This window comes from Mesocricetus auratus, unplaced genomic scaffold (genome assembly GCF_017639785.1).
Source record: "Mesocricetus auratus isolate SY011 unplaced genomic scaffold, BCM_Maur_2.0 Super-Scaffold_100020, whole genome shotgun sequence".
NCBI classification, from domain to species: domain Eukaryota; kingdom Metazoa; phylum Chordata; class Mammalia; order Rodentia; family Cricetidae; genus Mesocricetus; species Mesocricetus auratus.
The window spans coordinates 19867458-19889539 of NW_024429201.1; the positions used below are offsets into that span (position 1 = coordinate 19867458).

At 43.4% G+C, this 22082-nt stretch overlaps 3 long non-coding RNA genes across 5 annotated transcripts in view; all 3 read right to left on the bottom strand.

Moving 5' to 3' along the window:
* Positions 1 to 22082, bottom strand: part of LOC121133169 — a 142874-nt gene that overhangs the window by 113001 nt on the left and 7791 nt on the right. The window lies entirely within an intron of this gene.
* The window catches only part of LOC121133168, a 58438-nt gene that overhangs the window by 33224 nt on the left and 3132 nt on the right, over positions 1 to 22082 (bottom strand). The gene's annotated exons all lie outside the window — the stretch shown is intronic.
* LOC121133170 lies at positions 8401 to 14467 on the bottom strand. The gene is made up of 3 exons (XR_005869942.1): positions 14385 to 14467; positions 13038 to 13371; positions 8401 to 8543 (listed from the first exon to the last, which is right to left on the bottom strand). It is a non-coding gene; the product is annotated as an uncharacterized LOC121133170 (long non-coding RNA).

Sequence of the window (22082 nt, forward strand, 5' to 3'; positions counted from 1 at the left end):
GGCTAGAGATATATCCATTGTTATCTACCTTTCCCTAGATCACAAAGCTAGCTCTTTGTTCATTCTTAACAATATGACCTGAGGCTTGAAATCTGTGTTCCAATTAATATGCTAGGAAAGGACACTTTAATTTACAAAAACTCCAAGAGCTCACAGGCAAAATGAAACAGTTCTATTGATATGCAATCTTCCTGGAATTTAAGAGCATATTTCAGTTTTGGAGGAGGAAATATCAATTTATATTAATTTATTTATATTTCATAGGTGAAAATACTCCCATGACAGCTCAGTCTCACCAGCAGAATCATCAGATTTTCAATTTTACCTTGCCTAGCTTGGCAGAGCACATTCGCTCCAAATCACCAATGAATACCCCTTTAAAGTCCCCAAGCATCTTGTTAGCCCAAATTTGAGAGCCTTGGGCATGTCTCCAGGTGCACAGGATTCAGACCGAAAACAACGGCAGTCTTATGTAAATGCTAGCGGCTGCTACTGCTGTATGGAAAGCTGATAGAATGTGAACAGCCTGTTGGGTTATTCCCTGTGGAGCACCACCCCAGAGAAGCAGTATGAACACCCCTAAGAAAAAGATGTATGTATTCTGAAATGAGGCCATGCCTGGGATTTGCTTCACAAGGAACATGACGAATTGTAAAGCATCACAAGCTATGTGTGTCCTTAGAGACAGATACAGTTATGGAAATGGGAAGATGCGGGTGCTGATAGAGATTGTATTGAAAGATTGACCGGGATAGACATGAAGGGACGGATGTGGACACGATGCCTTTCAGAAGCAAAGGGACCATATTGGGATTGATAAAAGGGGTCATTTCCCCCATCTCCACACTGTATTTCTGTTACTACATATTCCTTTTACAATAATATGTTAGTTTCCTTGATTATTACATGTGGTTTTGTTTTCATTTTTGTTTTATTTTTAGGGAAAAGGCTGAAGTTGTGACATTCACAGTAGGACTAAAAAGCAGTACCTCCACATTCTGTCTTAAAATCAGACAAGACTCTCAGCAATGCTCACTTTGTGTGGGCTTGAGCCTCCCTTGCTTCACCACCCTCCCCTCAAGAGACTGGTTCTTTCCCATTCAAGGTGATGTTCTAAAAGCATGAGCTCATAAGTCTTCCAGTAGCCTGCTACTTGAAGTTCGTGGCTTCCCTTCATAATGACAGTTTCTTGAGTACATATTATTTCTTGGATTTGCTGTCTAGTTCACGAGACTCTGGGCATCAAGAGACAGAGACGATGACTGTCTGTCTGGCTTGTCACTGTATACCTAGTGCCCACTATAAAGCTGGCACATAAACAAATGAATTGTTAAACCATGATTCATGTAGGAAGACAGGGGATGGATGGATGGATGGATGGATGGATGGATGGATGGATGGATGGATGAAGTATAAATGGATGGTTGAAGCAAAATCTATGCAGGAAGACAGGCATGCTCCAAATAAAGCACAGGCCAGGGGCTAAGTCAACAGGCAGATCAATAAATATTTGAAGCATCCAAGAATAACCTTTGTTTAAATTCAAAGAACTCCAGGAAACGCTGACATGAGATTCCAAGCCTTGAATCAATGTATCTCCTACAGAATTTGTACAGCTAGTGAAATCACACCACTGGTAGGAGGCAGAGCCAGGAGCCTGGATCCCAACTCTCAGGCCAGCCTCCTCTCACTGACACCTCCCTGGCTCTTAATGTATAGCCCAGAAACTCACAGTGATGGCTCCAGAGGTTCTTCTTGGCTTTTATTGGCACGAGAGTCCCCACATAAAAGAATAGGTGACTCTTCTGATGGCCTTTGTATAGGTTATTAGATAGAATAGATACAAACATCCTTTGACACCAACATTCATTAATTGCAGAGGATTCTCTAATCTCAAACCAACAGGAAACTCACTTCCTTACTCTGGCTTCTCTACCACACATGCAGTGTCCCTAAGAACCAAGTTGGAGTTTAGTTATCATAGTTTCTTTGGTGTTTAAGAATTATATGTAGGGCTGGAGAGATGGCTCAACCATTGAAAGCTAGGCTCACAACTAACATATAAGAATTATATGTAAATGAACGCTAAGTACCTGTTAAAATAGTTCATTGAGTTGTCTTCCAGAAACTAGCTAAAGACTTTCTATGATGTGGCCGATCGGTGTCACAGCAATCCAATGAGGAAGATGTGAGAGCATTTTGGATGAGGAAACTGAGACAGAGGCCTAAATGACTTCTTTTATTAGCAATTTATGGAGCTGGGATTAGACTCAGGTAAATAGCTGTCTATTTCTGCGCTGTATAGGATCAGAGAGAGACACAGTCCCAGGGCTGCCAGGGAAACTCCAAATTCCTCTCCAGGTGGCTTGACCTTAAGACCAAGATGCTGCTTGGCTGAGAGAGACCCCCCAGCAAACAGGGAGGCCAAACTATATCCTCTCATTGGCCCCATGTCATTCTCAAACAGTGTTAAAACCATGGAAGAAATGACAAGACAAATATGAAAGCAAGAGCAAGCCTTTCAACCCTGTTTATCAACTGTGGACCCAGGCCATGCTCCATTATTTCGCCCAGCCGATGAGACGAGAGGTGATGTTGGCCTTTCTTTCCTAATTCTCTTTATTGTTGACATTTTAATTGATCCACAAGAAAAATCACAAAAATAAATGTTTTTAAAGATAAAAATGTCAAGCTAGGAATGATGGAGATAGCACCCAGGAGGCTGAGGCAGGAGGATCACAGGTTTGAGGGCAGCCTGGGATACCAAGCAAGACACTATCTCAGAAAACCCAAATCCATCAGAGCATTGTCAGCACAAACCTTGCTAGCTCTGTTCCTCCACATGATGGAAAGGAAAAGCAGGTCAGTGGAAACATTACCGCCTTGGGCAGCTGGGCATACCCCAAGCTCCACCAATTCCAGAAACCTGTGGTAATCTGGAATGTTACTTAGTCTCCCTGATCTTTAGCTTCCTCATCTGCAAAGTACAAAAATTGCTGAAACCTGTCTTCTTTAGGAAGTCTGATGTGAGTGATTCACGGAGGGCTTCCTGAGCAACAGCAGGAAGGCAACTGAGGGAGGGATTTCGGGGATGGGGTGCAGACCTTTCAGTGTCTCCTCCTCGATTTTCTTCCACCTTCTCAAAGGCTGCCATGAGGTGGGTGGGGCATGCAAGGGGAGGGTGGGAGCTCGTGGGGTGGAGAGGGTGTGTGTTGAGCTCTGAGTGTCAAGATAAAGGCATTGAGCATTCAAGACAAAATCTGAAATGAATGAAAAGCATCGAGTAAACAGCTGTCACACGGCCTGTTGTGCCTGTGATAAGTTTCAATTAAAAATAGCCCCTAATACATCCAAAAAGTAAAACAGCCTGGTGAAGTCCCTTTATTGTCCCCTAATGTGTTACCAAGGAGTTATTGGTATCATTTCATGGTTCCAGCACAAACGCTTCTACGATTTATTGCTGGGTTCACATCTCGGCTCTTTTCATGGATTTTTTCCAAGAGGCGCTTGAATATGGGGCTCTTGTTACACGTCCCTTGTGGTGTTGGCTAGAGCAAGCTGCATCAGCAAATGGCAATAAAGCTCACCAAGGCAATAACTCATGCTCACCAGCCTTGGCTTATTTAGAGCAGAGTGTTCCTAGATGGACTCCTGATGTAACCCTTCTACTTCCAAGCCCTGACAAGATGAAATTGAAAAGCTAATCACATCACCCAAGTTTCATACGTTGTTGTGGTTTGCTGGTTGAGGTGCGGGTTGTTATGAAAATGCACATACATTATATTACGTTTTAGAAAGAGACCTTTTGTAAATTAGTAAAAACCAGTGAGTCCATCCAGGAAAGTGGAAGCTGTGTTTAATTAAGACAAACCACCAAAACTTTCTATCAGGAAAAAAAAATTAAAGATTTAGAAACGGCTTAAATCACAGACTCTTAATTTGTTACGTGAACATACTGTCAATAAAAATCATTTTTCTAGGGTCTGTGTCAAAAGTTGCTGCCGATGCAGCAATCTACATCAGACCAAATCAAACCGAGTTAGAAAAAGCCCACGTTTAATGGCTGCAACACTCCTGGGTGGCCTTCCAGCCCCCCAGAGAGGAGAAGGGAAAGAGATACTGGAATACCTGTTTTCCAGGGAGCAGTTTAAATACCCTGTGGGAGAGGTCTTGAGAATCTCTGGGGGAGGAGTCATCATTTGGAAGGCTTTCTGATATGCAGCAGGGTTTGGAGAAAGATAAGGGAGGGGAGGGGCTGGGGTGGAACTTCCACCACAGCATCCCAGACTTTTTGGGTATATGGGTGCCAGGGGCTGGGGTGAACTTTCCACCAGAACACTGTGGAGTTGAAAGTGTACTCAGCAGCCCTGGTCTTTAACCAGAGGCTGTTGTCAAACCCTATTAGCTACTCCACCTCCAATGGGATGGAGAGCATCCATCAGATACTGGTACTTGGTGACAAACTATAAGGCAGAAAGTACTAAATCCACTGGTCTTCTAAACCCAGGAAAAAGAGGGCAATGCCCTAGGCTATCAGCTGTGACCAAAGAATGTGCGCGGAAGGCAATGGGGTGGGTGTAGTCAGACCCATGGCTTTTGCTAGCGACTGCAGACTTTATTCAATAAACATGACTTGATTCTTTTTCTAGATATCTCCCAATGTTACTTTCCAGATAGAAAAGAAAGAAAGAAAGAAAGAAAGAAAGAAAGAAAGAAAGAAAGAAAGAAAGAAAGAAAAGGATGTGGTGCAAATGGGGGGAATTAAGTGACCCAGTAAGTAGATAACTTTCTCCCATGGAAATGCAGTCCCAGTGGCCCTAGACTGATGTAATACTTTTAAAGTGCATCTGACTATAAAGGCAATGATGCAGTAAATACCTTTAATTTTTTAATTATTTTATTTTATATTATGAGTATTTTTCCTGGATGTATATCTGTATGTCCCATATGTGCCCTGTGCCCACAGAAGCCAGAGAAATCATCAGATCCCCTGGGACTAGAGATATATATGGTTGTGAGTGCTGGAAATTGAACCCTGGAAGAGCAGCTAATACTCTTAACTGCTGAGGCATCTCGCCAGTACCCAAACCTTTCAATTATGATATAGCATAGGAGTATCAAGACCCACAGTCTTTGCTGCTTTCTCATATTTTGAAACCCTCAGATGACATTAAAAAATCAGCATGCCACTTATTCCTGTGATATCTGACTTGTGCTGACATCAGTGACCATCAGTTTGACCTTCTTGGCAGATGTGTAGCCCAAGCTCCCCTGGCTCATTAGATTGCCCACCTCTCAGAGTTGAGTCACTCAGACTTTAATACACACATGGAGTCCCCTGGGGATCGGATCCCAGTGATGATCCTGGCGCTAGAGACCAGGGATCAAGGCCGAGGTTCCATATTTCTAACATGTTCCCACGTGTCGCTGAACTGAGATTTGCACACTGCATTGTAAATCCCCCCAATGTTCCCTAAAACTTCCAGTAGGAGGTAGAATCACAATTTAAAAATCGCCTGTGATTTGGTTCCTGAAAGATAACAGTGACTGATTTGAAAGTGAAATCTATTCTTTTTTTAAGACAAGAATTCTAAAACCCAGATATAGTCTTCCTAAAGGCTATATCCACAGATAGGCATCGTTTTAGATCTCACAGAGGTCCTTTCAGGTCGACCAGTATTGACTTCAGGAAGTGATCCAAAACCAAGCACACAGATTCATTTAAAGCAAAGCTCTAAGCCAGTATGTGCCCCAGCTACACTATTGACGTCTGCTTGGCTCTTTCTCTGCAGTAAATGTACATAAACAAATTAAAACGTGCTCTTTTTATTTTTGAAAACCTCTTCCTGAGAACAGAACTCAAGTCCATTTCCTTACCTCTAGCATCTGCCGTACAAAGTGCATTTAAATGTGGCATACCAAACAAGATTGCTATAATTATCAGAACTCATTCCCCTTGAAATGTATTAGCCTAGTAAGACTGGACGAAGGAGATAAACATCAGAGGTTCAAAACAGTCTGGTTCATCTATAAGGGCAGCATGGTTCTGATTTGGGTTTGTTGTTATTTTGGCTCTTTCCGTTTATTGTATAAAGAAGTTATACTAGTTTAAGTTAAAAGGGGATCCCCAAATGGTGACATTATACAGGTTGTAGGTTTTTAAATTTGTAACAAGAGACAGAAAGAAAATTCTATTTAGTGCAAGGAAATCCTCATTTGTGCTTCAGAGAGCCACAAGAACCCTCAGCTGATCACCCTTAGCCTTCTAGGCCATTCTCTACAGGAGCGTCCATGTTCTCTTGCTGAATCACGTCTCCATATTCTGGATGCTCAATAAGAACACCATTGCAAAATTTCTTCAGCAATGATTTCACTTGTTTCTTTTTGTCATAGTCATGGGTGATCCCTTGGACAGCAGTGAGGGCTGCCTACTGTTTGCCTGTTGAACTCTTATGTGGCTAAATTACCACTGCCAGCAGGAAGCAGGCCACCACCACCCATCCTAGCATCCGTCAGCCAAGGTGTAGAAAGAATGGAGGTTTTTCTTGGTGGAAGGCAAGCCTTTACACACTGAGCCATCTTGCTGATGCCGTGGCTCTGATTTTGATATTTACTTTTTTCTAATAAGCCTGTAACACTTCATAATCATCACCCTATTTCTTAGTCTATTAAGGGGATGGATGGCTTTATAGCTTTGGATTTGCAATACTAAAATACCAAAAAATTAATTTTTCTCTAATTCAGGCACATATTAAATAGAACATAGTGATAATACCTTGGATATGGATATGGATCACTTACTGAGGATAGATAAGCTCATCAAATGCTTGATTAATAGGCTCAAACATGACCATACTTCCCTATGCATATAAGGAAATTGGCAACAAAAAACAGCTGAATATATTCATCCAGGGATGATATGATCTGTACTAAACTACTAATGGTAATAATAATAATTCATGTAATAAGCCAGAGAGTGTTATAAGCACCTTGTACATGAGAAATTGTTCCTTATAACAATTCTATAAAGCAGGTACCATTATTGTCCTCAATTCATAGATAAAGTAAGGAATTATCAAGAGGTTAAATAATTCACTCAATGTTAAAAATAATAACAGCCTGATGGCGGTAGTGCCTGCCTTTAATCCTAGCACTGAGGAGGAAGAGACAGGTGGATCTCTATGAATTCAAGGTCAGCCTGGTCTACTGAGCAAGTTCCAGGACATCCAGGACTATACAGAGAAAGCCTGTTTCAAAAACAGAGAGAGAGAGAGAGAGACTAACCAGAAGCAGAACCAGGTTTCCCTCTCAGACAGCCTACCCTCTGAGCTCTCTCTTGTGCCAGATGCTGTCCTGGGTGATAATGGTGATCACCAGAAGCGTCCAGAGAGACAACAAACGTGAACATTCTTAGCATTTCCACTGGGATTCACCCACTCCTGACCATCAGAAATGTGATATCCTTCTTTCCAACAGAGCTTAAGTTTGAACTAGGAACCCTTCTAAATACAGTTTTCCAGGAATCCATCATCAATCATCTAGACCTCGCACATGGATCAAAAGGCGTTCCTAATTGACTACATGAAACACAATTATTTACTGACTTTGAAATGGATGAGTATTCAGAAAGAGGTCATTTTAGACTGACATTAGCCTCAACTCTGTTTAATAATCCAGTTTAGTCGTAGGCGTCCGTGCTTTCACATCAAAAGGAACTGCAATATCTGGGTGTGGTGGTGCACACCGTCAGCCCCAGAGCTCGGGAGAGGCCAGCCTCGTCTACACAGGGGCTCCCGGGCCAGCCAAGGCTACATAGTGAAAGCCTGTCTCAAAAGCAAGCAAGCAAGCAAGCAAACAAATAAATATTGTTGATAATGATGACGATAAATGCCAGGGCTGAAGTGATGACTCAGCGGTTAAGAGCACTGGTTACTCTTCCAGAGGACCCAGGTTTGAGTCTCAGCACCCACATGGCAAATTCATAACTATCTGTAACTCCAGTTCCAAAGGGATCCAACACCCTTTACTGGCCTCCTCAGGTGTTTGTACTTACATAGTGCACAGACATACATGTAGACAAAGCATTCATGCCCATAAAATAAAACAATAAAAATATTATAAGTCTATAAACAATTAAAAAACAGGGAGTTGAAGATGGCTTTGCGGGTAAGGTATTTAATGGGCAAGTGCAAACATCTGAGTTCTAAGCCCGGGATCCATGTAAAAAAGCCAGCACAGCAGTGTGCACCTGTAATTCCAGCACCGGGGAGGTGGAGACAGGAGGATGTCAAATCAGCAGACTCTGGTTTCGGTGAGAAATTGTCTCAAAAAATACAGTAGAGAGCAACAATTAATGTTGACCTCTGACATTCAGACACACGCACACACACACATTTAAAATTTTTTAAATGCCAAGATGGAATATTTATTTGACTTGTACAACTGATTATTGGCTGGGACCTGACTGGTCTCTCCATTGCTCAGGTAGTGGTTCTGTTCCATGAGTTCTTCCTTCTGTCATCAGGTAGGTGAGGCATGTTCTCCTGTGGCAATGGCAGAGGCAGAATGAAGCAGAGTACACCTGGGTTGGGACCTCTTACATTATCATGTCTACTCTTGTCTTTCAGATAAAGACACTGTCAGAAGGGAGAGAAAACATGCTCTGCCCACAGTGCATGCGTGAGTGTATGTGTGTGTGTGTCTGTGTGTGTGCTTGTGTGTGTCTGTGTCTGTGTCTGTGTGTGTCTGTGTGTCTGTGAATGTGTGTGTCCATGTGTGTGTCTCTGTGTATGTGTACCTGTGTATGTGCCTGTGTGTGTATATGTGTCTATGTGTGTGCATCTGTGTCTATGTGTGTGCATCTGTGTGTGTGTCTGTGCCTCTGTGTGTGCCTGTGTTTGTGTCTGTCTGTGTGTGTGTGCGCGTGCATGCGTGTGTGTGTGTGTGTGTGTGTGTGTGTGTGTGTGTGTGTTTGTAGGGCACTGAAAATTCGTGCAGTTAAAAAAAAACAAAAACAAACAAAACAAAAAGCTTGACATGGCTGTGTGATGGGAGAACCAAGACCAGTGCTGTAGGAGTTAAGATCTCTGGACATAGATTCTTAGGTTATTTAATAACAATAGCATAATAATAATTTCCCACAACAATGGGGGGAAGGTTAAATAAGCCATTGACCTCAGAAGGCTCATTCTACTGGGATATTCTTGTAGGAAGAACAATAGTATCAAATTCCTCTATCTTACAGTTCATTCCTAAGCACCAACATTTCACTGATAAGCACCAACAAATAACTTTTACTATCATATGATTGCACCTCTTATAGCAATTCTAAGCAAGCAGCTTTTGAGATGTCATTCTTCATATTCTCTATTTGTTCTTAAAAGGAATTTTCCTGAAGCAGAACACATCTTAAAGTCAAGTACTAGCCCTCCAGAGGTAGATTGCTACCTTCTGTATACTCCAGGGAGAACAAAATAATTGGATTGTGTTTCCTCATTCATGACCACTTAAATATTCATTTTCTGAGGTTACATTTTAGTGTGTTTTTATGTTTTATTCAGGACACAATGTTCCAGCAAACATCACAAGCCTAAATCAATGGCTTATACTGACATTAAATATGCCATTAGCATGCTCCTTTCCAGAAATATCAGTGAGAAGCTGTCAACAAACCTACAAAGAAAGCCTGTCTACATTTGAAATAAATGATAAAGTAGGCACAAGAAATAAGAGAGGAGAAGGGATTTGAGGGTATCTAATTCCCTTCATGGCCAACAGAAATTACTGTCGTTTCTGTAATACTCAGAGCTGACAGCAAAGCTCAGGCCAACTTTCTGAGTTGTCTCAGGCAGGTCCTTTCACCCCTGGAGTTTACATGCTCACAGGTAATGTGACTGACACCTTAGAGCCTTGGTCTCTAATACCCACATCACCCTGAGCAGTTGGATCCACACAGTGCATTCCTGAGATTGACAGCCCAGATATACTCATCTGAACCATACAGCATACATCAGATTACTGAATTTGTATCCATTTTCATTCATCCATTGACCAAGCTAAGAATGTTTGCCTTTAAATACAATATACATCCCATGGCCTGGAATTGATCGCAAAAATGAAAATGAGAAGCCTGTGATGATAGCTCAGGGAAGTTGAGGAAGTGACAACTGCTTGGTACAGGATAGCAATGGTGGGAGCATGGGCTGAACTTGGTGGTGCACCTGAGGTCAGTGGCACTTTTCATAAAGTTCCTACTTAGAGAAGGATGCCATCAGTCATGAGTGCTGACAGCAGAGATGAACAGAGGAAATGAAGATCATCAGTTACATCTCTCTTGAGCTCATTTGCATTTCAGTCATATTCACCTCCTACTTCCCATCTCCAGCATCTCCACCCAATGACTCTTCTCTCACACTCACACTGAGGCCAGTTAGTGCTGCCTATACATGCACGGCCATCTTCCAGGCATGGACAATTTACCAGGGCTACATCTTTAAAGAAAACTGACTCTTCCTCCTCTAGCAGTCATCAAAGATAGAGTTGCAGCTCTAGCTTGAGCTCTTTTTTGAGTCAGTCCAGTAATAACTCTTGTTCATAATGATGACCCAGGGTTATTCAGAATGTTTGCATCTTGGTTAGGGTTTTCATTGCAGTGAAGAGACACCATGACCACAGCAACTCTTGTAAAGGAAACATTTTACTGGGCAACTCATTCACAGATTCAGAAGTTCAGTTCATTATCATCATGAAGGGCAGCAGGGGGGTGCTGGAGTTGACAGTCTTTATATCATGACTAAGAGGCAATAGGAAGTCAACTGACTGTCACACTGAGGGAAGCTTGAACAAAAGAGACCTCAAAGTCCACCCCACAGTGACACATGTCCTCCAACAAGGCCACATCTCCAATAGTGCCACTCCCTTTGGGAGCCTGATGGGGGAAGTCCTTCTGTGTATATGTTTGTCTTATTGGTTGATAAATAAAACACTGTTGGCCAATAGGGAAGCAAGATAGGTGGGACTAGGAGTCGAGAAGGATTCTGGAAAACAGAGGCATAGGAAGTCACCATGTAGGACACCAGAAGAGTAAGACATCCAGACCCTTTTTCCAGTAAGAGACCATGTAGAAATACTCAGATTAGCAGTTACGGGTTAATAATTAATTCAGAGCTAGCCAACATGAAACCATTACAAACGGCCAACAGCTTCTTAATTAATATAGTGTCCTGCATGTTCATTTGGTACTGACACAGCTCTGGGACCAGACGGGCGAGAAGAATGCACATTACAGGGGCCATTTTCTTTCAACCCACCACAGTATAGAATTGTATCTGTTAACTATTTTAAGAAATAAATGTGTGGGCCCTGGAGAGGTAGCTGAGCAGTTAAGGGTGCTTGCTGCTCTTTCAGAGGGGAAGGGTTTGGTTAATCCATGTCAGGTAGTTCACAACCACTTGTAACTCCAGCCCCATGGGATCTGATGCCATCTTCTACTTCCAAGGGAACTTACACTATGTTCATGCACACAGACATTCAAACATATAAACTTTCTTTAAAAACAAAAGTACAGGATAAAAAGTATTTTAAAAGTTTTAATGGCACATGTCTTTAATCTCAGCACTTGGGAGGCAGAGGTAGATGAATCTCTGTGAGTTCAAGGCCAGCCTGGTCTACAGGACAGGCTCAAAAGATACACAGAGAAACCCTGTCTCAAAAACAAAAAACAACAAAAAAAGTTTTAATGAACTTTGCTTTATATAGGAATAGGGAATATTTTTTATTTATTCTTTGGTGACTTCATACATGTATACAATGTGTTTTGATCCTATATACTCCATTCATCCCTCCAGCTTCCTCAGGACTCCCCAAATGTCCACCCCTCCCAATCTCATATCCTCTGTTGTTTTTAATACCCTACTAAATCCAATTAGTGCTGCCCAAATGCACGTGGCTGTGGGGCCATCCATGGAAGCATGAGCAATCCTCCAGTGGCCACACTCCTGGAGGAAAATAGCTCTCCCGCCTCAGCAGCCATCAACTGACAACAGCGCTTCAGCTGGGGTTCTTTTATATCTTTGCCAGCTTTGTTGAGATATAATGAGCATTCCATAAAACCCACATTTTAAGGTTATGTTCTGAAGAGGGTTGATACAAGGGTATACCTGTGAAGTCATCACCAGAACTGAGTACAGACCCTACAGGTTTTCTCCAAAAAAAGATTATCCCTGCCCCCTCTGTAATGCCTCCCACTGCATCTCTCTACCCCCACACCCAGTCTCCAGGCACAAGTGATCTGCTCTCTCTGTACGCATGGATTCATTTTCATTTCCTATCAATGAACCCAGACATTATCTTCACTCTTTGTTTGGCTTCTTTCACTGGACCCTGGGAATCATGCCATTTTTCCACCCATGCTTGTAGGAAGGAGCTCTGTTTCTGGGGAGTGAAAGCCAGGGAGCCTGCTCTCCTTTAACTATTTGAATAGTTCTTTCAGGAAACCCAGGTGATTTTTTTATGCTTTCATGAGCCAATGGGAACTTGGCTGAAAACCAGAGAGGATCCTGTGCTGGTCTCTGGAGCTATTCTCTGCGCATGTCTTTCCTCTGTGGCACTCTGTCCTTGGATTCTAACTGCTCACCTACATGGCCTTCCATCTCCAGCACCTAAACTCAGTGATTGACAAGCTCTATTCTGGGCTCCCCTCCTTGAAACTGTCTCAAGACAGTGAGTTGGGCCACCGTGGGCTCGCCTTTGTTCATCAGTCGGCACTGTCTTGCCATCTCATATTCAGTTTCTTGAGAACCATTATTTCATGAATTTCTTTGTACTGATTTGCACATTAGGGAGGAAGATAAATGTGACTGTCAGCACTCCAGATAGCCAGAAGCAAAGATTCAAAACCCATTAAGCATTTTAATACCAGCAAAATAGAAGGTCTGAGGTTTAGGGCTATTTTAACATCTTACATTTTGTGGGGTCTACTTACTCTTCAATGATGGCAGATGATAAAACAAGGTTTTAATGGGGGATTTGTCACTCACCATAAGGTTGTCCAACTATGAATACCAGAAGATAGTAGGCTCTGAATGGAGAGTCATGCAGATCTAAATGCATGTTTTCAAGGAGCAACAAGAAGAGATCAACAAACAATCAACTTTTTTGAAGAGTCAACATTGTAGATGTCACCAGACTGTCAAACTTTTAATGTCTTCACCAGAGTGGAACCTAGCAAGACTGTGGACACCTCAGATGTGGACACACAGCTTCTAGAGTGCCTTCTTCAGCTTTTCCCACCCTTCAGTGTCTAGTTATTGAGCTGCTGTTATCTGTAGATGTTCAAGGCCACAGGAAGAAAGCAGAGAGGGTCTCCACTTCCTAGAACTCAGTAAACAAAGCAGACAGTAAGCAAATGATAGCTCAATAGTTGTATTAAAACCTAAAGCAGAATGAAGGGCAGTATTTTTGATAGAGCTGTCAAAAAAGGACCCTTTGAAGAATCTCAATGGATTTGAATGACTTGAAAGAAGAATAAAGAAAACACTAGAAAAGAATATTCTGGCAAAATAGAACAAAGAGTGCAAATACACTAAGGAATAAATGAGCTGGCCTTGATAACAGGGTTCTGATGGGAATGTAACCTAACATCAGCAGTGACTAAACCACCTACTTGGCATACATTCATTCATTCATTCATATACCCATGCACATTATAATGTACGCGGCACCCTGCTGCATGTGTGAATACCAAGAGAAGTTATCTCAAAAAGACTCACAGGCACAATTTATTGAGAGGACAGATGATATCTCTAATAGTCAATAATCAGTATAATGAAAATAATGGGTCTCTTTGTTGAAGGGTCTGAAAGGTGTATTCATTCTGAGAGGCCAAGACTACACAACATGTCTCACTGAGCTACCACGCCATACTAGAAGGAAAGGCGGAGGACTATGTTAAGAGCTTTTGAGGGATGATACAAGATTGTGTACCACTGAAATATGGCTGTTGACTGAGAGAAACAATTTTGAGCAGAGCAAGATCATGTTAGCCAGACACTTTCCCTCTGGATTCTCATGTCCAAACTCTTAAGCAGACAAACACACGAACAAGGATAAAATATTTTCATTGCTGGCATTCTGTTTCAAAAAGGGAGAGGGATAGAGTGAGGTGCACCCTTAATCTTAAAACTCGTAAAGCAGAGACAGGTGGACTTCTGTCTGTTTGAGGGCAGCCTGGTCTACAAAGCAAGTTCCAGGCCAGTTAAGAGTTACATGGCAAGACCCTATCTTAAAAATAAAACAAAACCAAACCAAGTGTGTGGGGGGTCGCATTTGGAGAAGTGGTTTCCACTCAGCTGCCTTCACCAAGGAGTTGCTAGAACACACTTTACCTGGAAATGGAAATGGGGGTGGGCAGTTGGAGTCACCACAGACAGAATCCATAACCACCAAAGCCCAGTTGAGCATCCTGTACTTCTCCCTGGGACATGAGGAAATACTGTGAGCACACAGCATTCACAGAAGTCCCTAAATTGCCCCAGTGCAAATATAGGACTTGGAATTCTATATGCTTCGCTTATAACCTTAAGGTAGCCACCTGCTTAGCATCCTGGGCTAATTACTAGAACTTTCCCAACTTTTTTTTTTTCAGCCATTAAAAAGGAATACTAATAACATCACTCTAGATTTTAGGTCACCATAAGGTTTGAACGGCACATGGTAAGTGCTTACACAATGGTAGCTATTTCAAAGATGTAATGATTATGATTGATCATCGTGTGAATGAGTTTTTAGCCAAGAGAAGAAAGATAAGGAAATACAGCTCATAAAGTATAGTTGGGATCCACCTCGGTCCCCATGCTGCTGTATGATGGGAAACACTGACTAACCCTAGAATCAGATCTCGGGGATTTGTTTGCTATGCATCTTAAACCAGCTTCCTCTATTTTTCCTTTTGTTTCTTACAAGGTTTGCTTTCAACCTCAGGGTGCAAGGTGTCCCTCTTCTTTCTAAAGAAGAGCCGATGGTGGGATGGACACTACCGCTCTCACAGGCGCTGCCTCCTTCACTCTTCAGCCTAGAAAAACTCATTTTTCAGGCCTATAAACACAGCTGCTCAGGGCCCATCGACACTTGGCTAGTGTCTTCTATCTGCCACATGGTAAGGCTGTCCCCATGCAGAAGCCTTGAGAGCAACCATCCCTCAGGTCCTGACACATGCTGCCCAAGAGACCAAAAATAAACACCTTCTTCCCAGTGTTTTGCTGTATTTGTTTCCTGTTGCCTGACTACCTGTGTCCAGATCCATAACAGCCTCTGAGCCCCAAGGGTAAATTCATTTCGCATCTGCTCTTGCCTTTGAACAACAGCATCCATGCCTTTTAAAGATCCCAGTCCTAGGAATTATAGCTCAGAAAAGTCCTCAAAGCAATAGGGGTCTATATAAGTTCCCTGCTTGTGTTCTCACAGGCTACCAGAAACAGACCACCAGGCCCCCTTGCCTGACCAAATGCATTGTGAAGACTACTATTCTGATCCACTAGGGAAACAATCGGAGACCGTCTTAAGAACTGTCCTCCAAAGTACCTGAACCTGGTGCTCCAAGCACAGTGTTCATCCTCGGGAGAGCCCATACACTCCATTCGCAGCCTATCTCCACAGCCCCATAACTCCATTCGCAGCCTATCTCCACAGCCCAAGCTTTTGTAGAGACTCCTCACGCCAGGCCTCATCCTAAGGATGCCTTTGGAGAGACAGACACGAACTTACCTATGTGTGCTCTGACATAGGCAGTGAAAAAGGGTGAAAGAAACTTCCTGAGTCTAGCTGGAAAACAAATTTGGTTTGGACTAGATAGATAGATAGATGATAGATAGATAGATAGATAGATAGATAGATAGATAGATAGATAGATAGAATTGATAGGAAAAGCAAAATTTGAAGGAAAAAAAAACTGGGAAAATAAAATCCAAAAAGGGAGAACATGCAACTTGAAATTTTAGTGTCTGAGAGAAGATATATATATATATATATATATATATATATATATAATTACAAAGATGCACTGAAGGGAAACACGGGAGAGTTATTTGGAGCAGGAGAAGATACAAGGGAGAGAAGCAGAGTGATAGAATTCATGACCAGGGGTGCTGGGGATAGAATTTGGAATGGCATTTGAACGGGTGAGATTGGCAGACAAAAATCTCCTTCCAGACATTCACGGCAGAGAGAGTGAGATTAGCCCCTTAATAGGCAGGATTTAAGGTCGATGTTAGAAAATATCCTGGTATAAGGATTTTGAGAAAAATGTGGAAACTCCATTTCTGAAAATATTAAGAAGTAATGAAGATAAGCACCATGCTTCAATGGTGGCTTAAGTCGAACCCAGAGACATGGCTGCAAGGATGATCCACCCAGAAGCAGCTACAGTTCCGCTACAGTTTCTCCAATCCAATTCCTTCTTCAGCGTAGTGTATCTTAAAGGGATTTCCTTAGAAGCTTTTGGTACTTACTGGGCTTATCTGTCCTAGATCTTCTTAGCTCTAGTCCAGCTTCCTGACCAGCAGCCCCTGTTACCATATTTTCTATAACTCTTCAAGGGCAAGATCCTATCATTTCTCTCTAAATCACTGCCCAGCACTGTGTTCCACACGGAGGTAGGATCGAGAAACAGCCCCAGGCAATGTCCACATAGAGGAAAAACAGCAAAGATAAAGGAAGATAATAGAAACCTCAGCAATGTCAAACTCACATGGTTTATTTCCTGCCTACACACCCACACACACACACACACACACACACACACACACACACACACACACAGAAAGAGAGAGACAGAGACAGAGAGAACCAGAGAGAGAGACAGAGATCTTTTAACTTCTGCCCATTTGGTGATTGGTTTTATGTGCCAGTTTGTCTGGGGCAAGGGACACTGGGTAGCTGGAAAAGCATTAATCTCCGTCTGCCTCCAAGGTGTTTACAGACAGGTCAACCTGTGGCACCACAGCCTGAGTAACGAAGGTGCTGGCCTCTTGGGAGGCAGGTGCACTTCATCAAGCCCTTGGTGGCTCAGACAGAGCAAAGAGGAAGAGGAAAGGTGTCTGCACTCTGTTGAAGCCAAGCATCCACACGACCAGAACTGACACCAGCAGTCCAATCTCGACCTATGTCCCCCCAAAGCCCTCATCCATCACCCCCATTCCCAGCCCCCCAAATTCAATTAGGGAGTTACACGAGCACACTGCCTGCTCCCACTCATCCTTTTAACTCTGTCTGCGTCCAGTTCCAGTCTTTTACTGGGGAGCAGGAGCCAGACCTCCATTTCTGAGTATTAGCGCTGTATAATAGGTGGCTTGCAGGGTTGCTTTTGATAGTGGTGTGTCGCGTCTGCTGCGCGGCCTGTGTCCGAGAACGTGCGGAGGGTGTCGGGGATTGACAACACAGAGACTTGTTCAACGATGTAAAGAAAACTTTAAGCAGGCCCCAAAAAGGTTCAAGAAAACTTCCTAAGAAAGGCTCCCACCAGAGAAGCTTCTGCTCTCTCCTCTCCCCTGGCTGGTTCTGCTCTCACCCAAAAACTGATCTGGGCGTGGTGGTTAGTCTTTGGACAAGGTCGAGGTCAGGGTGGTTTCTGTGGGCAGGCCTTTTCCAGGAACTTAATGCCCCCAGGCATTGTATTGTTTTTAATAAACATTGTCTTACAGCTGCCTACTCCCAGGCAGAAGGGGAAGTGGGTCTCTGCTCAAGGTCTGGTGTTCCCACAGTGGTGGAGGGCTGAAGGCTTTTTAAATTAGTAAATGTTTCGAAGAAAAAGGAAACGCAAGACAATAATATAATCTGTTATCACATTTGCCATCTTTACACTTACATCTTTTTTAAAAATGCAACAATGAAAAACAGACTCTAGCTCAAGCTCGCATTTGAGTCTTCCTGACACCCACTGTCCCTTTCTCCCTCCTTCTCTCACCACAGGGAACCACTACTGGGTATGTGGTATCTTTCCCATATGCGTCTTGTACTTGTATAACTTATTTCCAAATATATAAACAATATTGCTTTAGCTTTCCATTTTTCCATGCACTATACACCACATGCTATTGTGCTTGAAACATCTCCCACAGGCTTTGTGTTGGAACACTTGGCCTCCAGCTGGTGGTCCTATTCTGGAATGTTGTACAGCCATGGCTCTCAACCTTCCTAATGCTGTACCCCAGTGGCACACTTCCTCCAACAAGGCCACACCTACTCCTAGGAGGCCACACCTCCTAATAGTGCCACTTCCTATGGGCCTATAGGGGCTATTTTAATTAATTCAAACCGCCACACAGTGGTAAGAAAAGTAACTAAAATCCTATGGGTCCAGGACATGCAAGCAGATGTCTCCTAAAGTCCACTAGTGGGGAAACAGTTCATTCTTATGTAACACAGAGAAGAGATGGGCTTCATTGGGAAGCAAATATGAACTATTACAATGTGTAGTAGCAACATTTTAATTCACAAACTTATATTCTGGAAACTAAGAAGAGCTCTGCAGAAGTGTCCCCACGCAGCATCTCCCGCACTCTCCGGAAACTCTGCCCACTGTTTCAGTAAGAGCTCTCAAGCAATACAGCTTTGCCCAAAGAGATGAGAGGCAGAAGACCAAGGTAAATTACACAATGTCAGAGGCAGGTTCTCAAGTGAAACCCAGCCACAAGGACACTAGAATCTCACCCTGCTGCAAGTGCTTCAGACTGAGCTTCTTCAAGAGCTAGAGTCTTTTACTGTGCACTAGAGACTGGACTTTTATATTTATCTTTCATTATATTTAAGGGCACTGAAATCTGCTTTGGATGTAAGCAAGGCACAACGTCACTGCCACACTTTGAGTGGGAGCTAGTGCCGTGTGTTGGCAGGTGTTTTTCTTTAAGCCCCTGGTGTCTAATTTAGCTGTACTACAACGGGCATAACTTTCTGCCCATGCTTCCCAGCCTCTGATTTTGTCATGATCCATGGACATGTATCCCCTGTCTCTTTATGTATAAACAGGGCTAAAAGGGCATCTCAGGACAATTGACACTGCTGGGTTAAAATCTTGTTAGGATTCTCTGGGTGTAGACTCCCTTCCACAAATCCTTCTCTCCCAATTTAAAATCAGCCATCCTTCCCCTCTGGATAAAGACTTTCCTCTGACTTGCCTGGAATAAGAAGTCACTTGATGACTGTTAGAACCTTCTCCTTTGTTGAGAAAGAAAGGCTTCCTCCATTCCATATGCCAGAGCCATGGTTCCCAACCTTCCTAATGCTGCAACCCTTTAATACAGTTCCTCACGGTGTGGTGGTGACCCCCAACCATAAAATGATTTCTTTGCTACTTCATAGTAGAAATTTTGCTGCTGTTATGAATCATAATGTAAATATCTGACATGCAAGATATCCGATATGTGGCCCCCAAAGGGTTGCGACCCACAGGTTGAGAATATTGTGCTTGCACTTCAGAGATGGTGTAGATATCAAGTAAGAAGACTGTGTTCCTGAAGTTACTTATAACTGAGATCACAGGATCTCCACTGTCCCTGTGGCATGGCTTAGGTTGGTAGTTCGGCTTTTATTTATTTTTTCCCCTACAGAAATCTAGAGCAAAAGCGTTTAACTAGAGCACTGGAAAAGGAGATAGAAGACTTGGGTTCAAGCCTTAATTCTGCCATTTTTGTTGGTGTCACCAATTCCCTGCTGTGATTTGGCCAATACTGCCCCTCTGCCTTGAATCTTAAGATGCTCACACAAGGGGACCCCATCAAGCACAATTGGTCACCAAGAAGCAGGGTGGAGGGCAAGCAGCAAGGAGCCCGAAGCCAGACACTTGCACTCGGACCCCATCTCTGTTACCAGCCATCTGTGAACTGGGGCGAGCCAGCTCCCTCACCCAAGGCAGCAAGAGCAGGCTCACACCCACGTCAGAGGGGGACAGAGAACCGAGCTGCTCCCCGGGTGCAGAGAGCACTTGGTCTGAGTCACGTTCCCTCAGCGGTTCTTCTCTGTGTTCTCTCTCCACCCATTTGATCTCCTACCGTTCCGTTCAGCTCTCTGGCCTCTGGGCAATGGCACTGCAGGGCTCTCTGATCTCATTTTCTGGAATGCTGACATCGACTCCAAATATCCCTTTAAGTCAATTAATTACATAATCATAATCAAGTGCCTAGTGGCCCTCGGGTGCCTGTAAAATAATTTTAAAACCTTAGAATGCACACGCAGACGTTTTGCAAGTCGAGCCACTGAGCTCCTATTCAGATCCTCTGGCGTGTAAACCCCTCTACTCTCACTTGGATATAACTTGTGATTTCCTCCTGTGATCTGTCTCCACGTTGGGGTTCATTCTCTCCCTCCTGCTTCCTCCCTTTGGGGCCGACTGATGGAAAACAGTGTAGTACAGTGGTTGGAAGCTCCAGCTTGGGTGCCTGGCAGGCCTCAGTTTATTCCCTGGCATCAGACTTCTAAAGCATGTGAGCTCAGGTAACTTTTGTATTGATCTACATGCTTAACTAAAACACTTGGTGGGGGGGGCGGTGGCAGACAAGGTTTCTCTGTAGCCCTGGTTGTCCTGGAACTCGTTGTGTAGACCAGGCTGGTCTCAAATTCACAGAGATCTGCCAGTCTCTGTCTCCTGAGTACTGATTAAAGGCATGTGCAATCACTACCTGGCTTAGCTAGGACACTATTAATATAGAAAAAAAAAGATCTATTTTACGTTACATTTTACATCCACTCATAATAAACCTGTTGACTTAGGAAGTTTTAATTACTTTTTAGTTAATGTTTTACTCAGAACTCAAAAAAGGTAAAATATTTTCTCGTAGTTTTTAATCCCAATACCTTTTAGTGTTCTCTATGAAATATCAGACTCACCAGGAACTCATCAGAAACAGGAAGCCTTGTGCCCAGTGTCAAAGTTATTTCCTTTATTATGTTCTTACTCTGCACAAAGCTAATCTCATTTCTCCCATGCACTCCCGGGTCACCTAAGAACACTGACCCAGCGTTCGGATTAGCCAAAGCAGGATATAGGCGGTTCCCAGGTCTGGTGAGGTTAGGGGAGCCAGTCCAGGTGGAGAAAGGAACTGACCTCAGTCAGGTGTCAGGCAATCAGGAAGGCAGAGTGTGTTTGTTCCCTCTCAGTTGTGGAAACAACACAGGAAAGAACAAAACTGATCTCCACAGCACTCAGGGAACTGCCCAATTCTGCCTTTTTCTGTTCTTCTCCATCTCTTCTTTGCCAAAGTCAGGAGGAACGCATGCTTCCGTCTGCCGGGTGTCGGCAAAGGCATTTACAGCAATCCTGCCTCTCTCCATGTCTGAGACCCCAGAGTCCCGCGATCTGAACACCCATGTCACCTCTTCCATTCTGCCCACTTGCACTACCTCATGCTCTCCTTTCTCTTCAGCCTCCCCACTGCCCTTACAGCTCTCATTCCAGCAGAGTTTGCTTCTTTTGAAGGAAGACTCCCTAGTCATTCAAACATCTGTCTCATTCACACAGGGTTACCAGAGGACACCCATGCCTGGCAGAGAGAGTTTTCTGTTTTAAGTTAATGTCACTTCTACCACGATGACATCATTGTCAAATTACCTCTCGTTGTCTTACGGTGACCTTGTGTCATTATAAGATCCTATACCTTGAGCAGTACTTCCATCACAGAAGGGAGGTAGCATGCAATTTGTGCCCCAAATAGGAATAGCATCATGGAGCATGAAGTGAGCGTCTGGGGGAAAAGCAATCCTACACTTTGAACTCAAAGACAAAGAGTTTTAAACAGCTTGGGGACTGGGAGCCTCGGGTGTGCCTGTCATTAGTCTGGTCAGTATGCTGTGTATTCTGCTAGCAGACACCAGACTTCATCTAAGACCCAGAGAAGGGGACAGGAGAAGCAGGGAGAGATGAAAGTCTTAATGCTCTCGGTGTGAGAGATCAAAATGATAAGAATTGCTGCATTGGCTGAGTTAATAACACGATGGTTGCTCCTGAAGGTCATCATGCTAAAAGATGCTCATCCCTTCCTCCAGCATGTCTGGAGGAGGAAGTGCAGACAGGCAAAAGACAAACATGTAGTGTT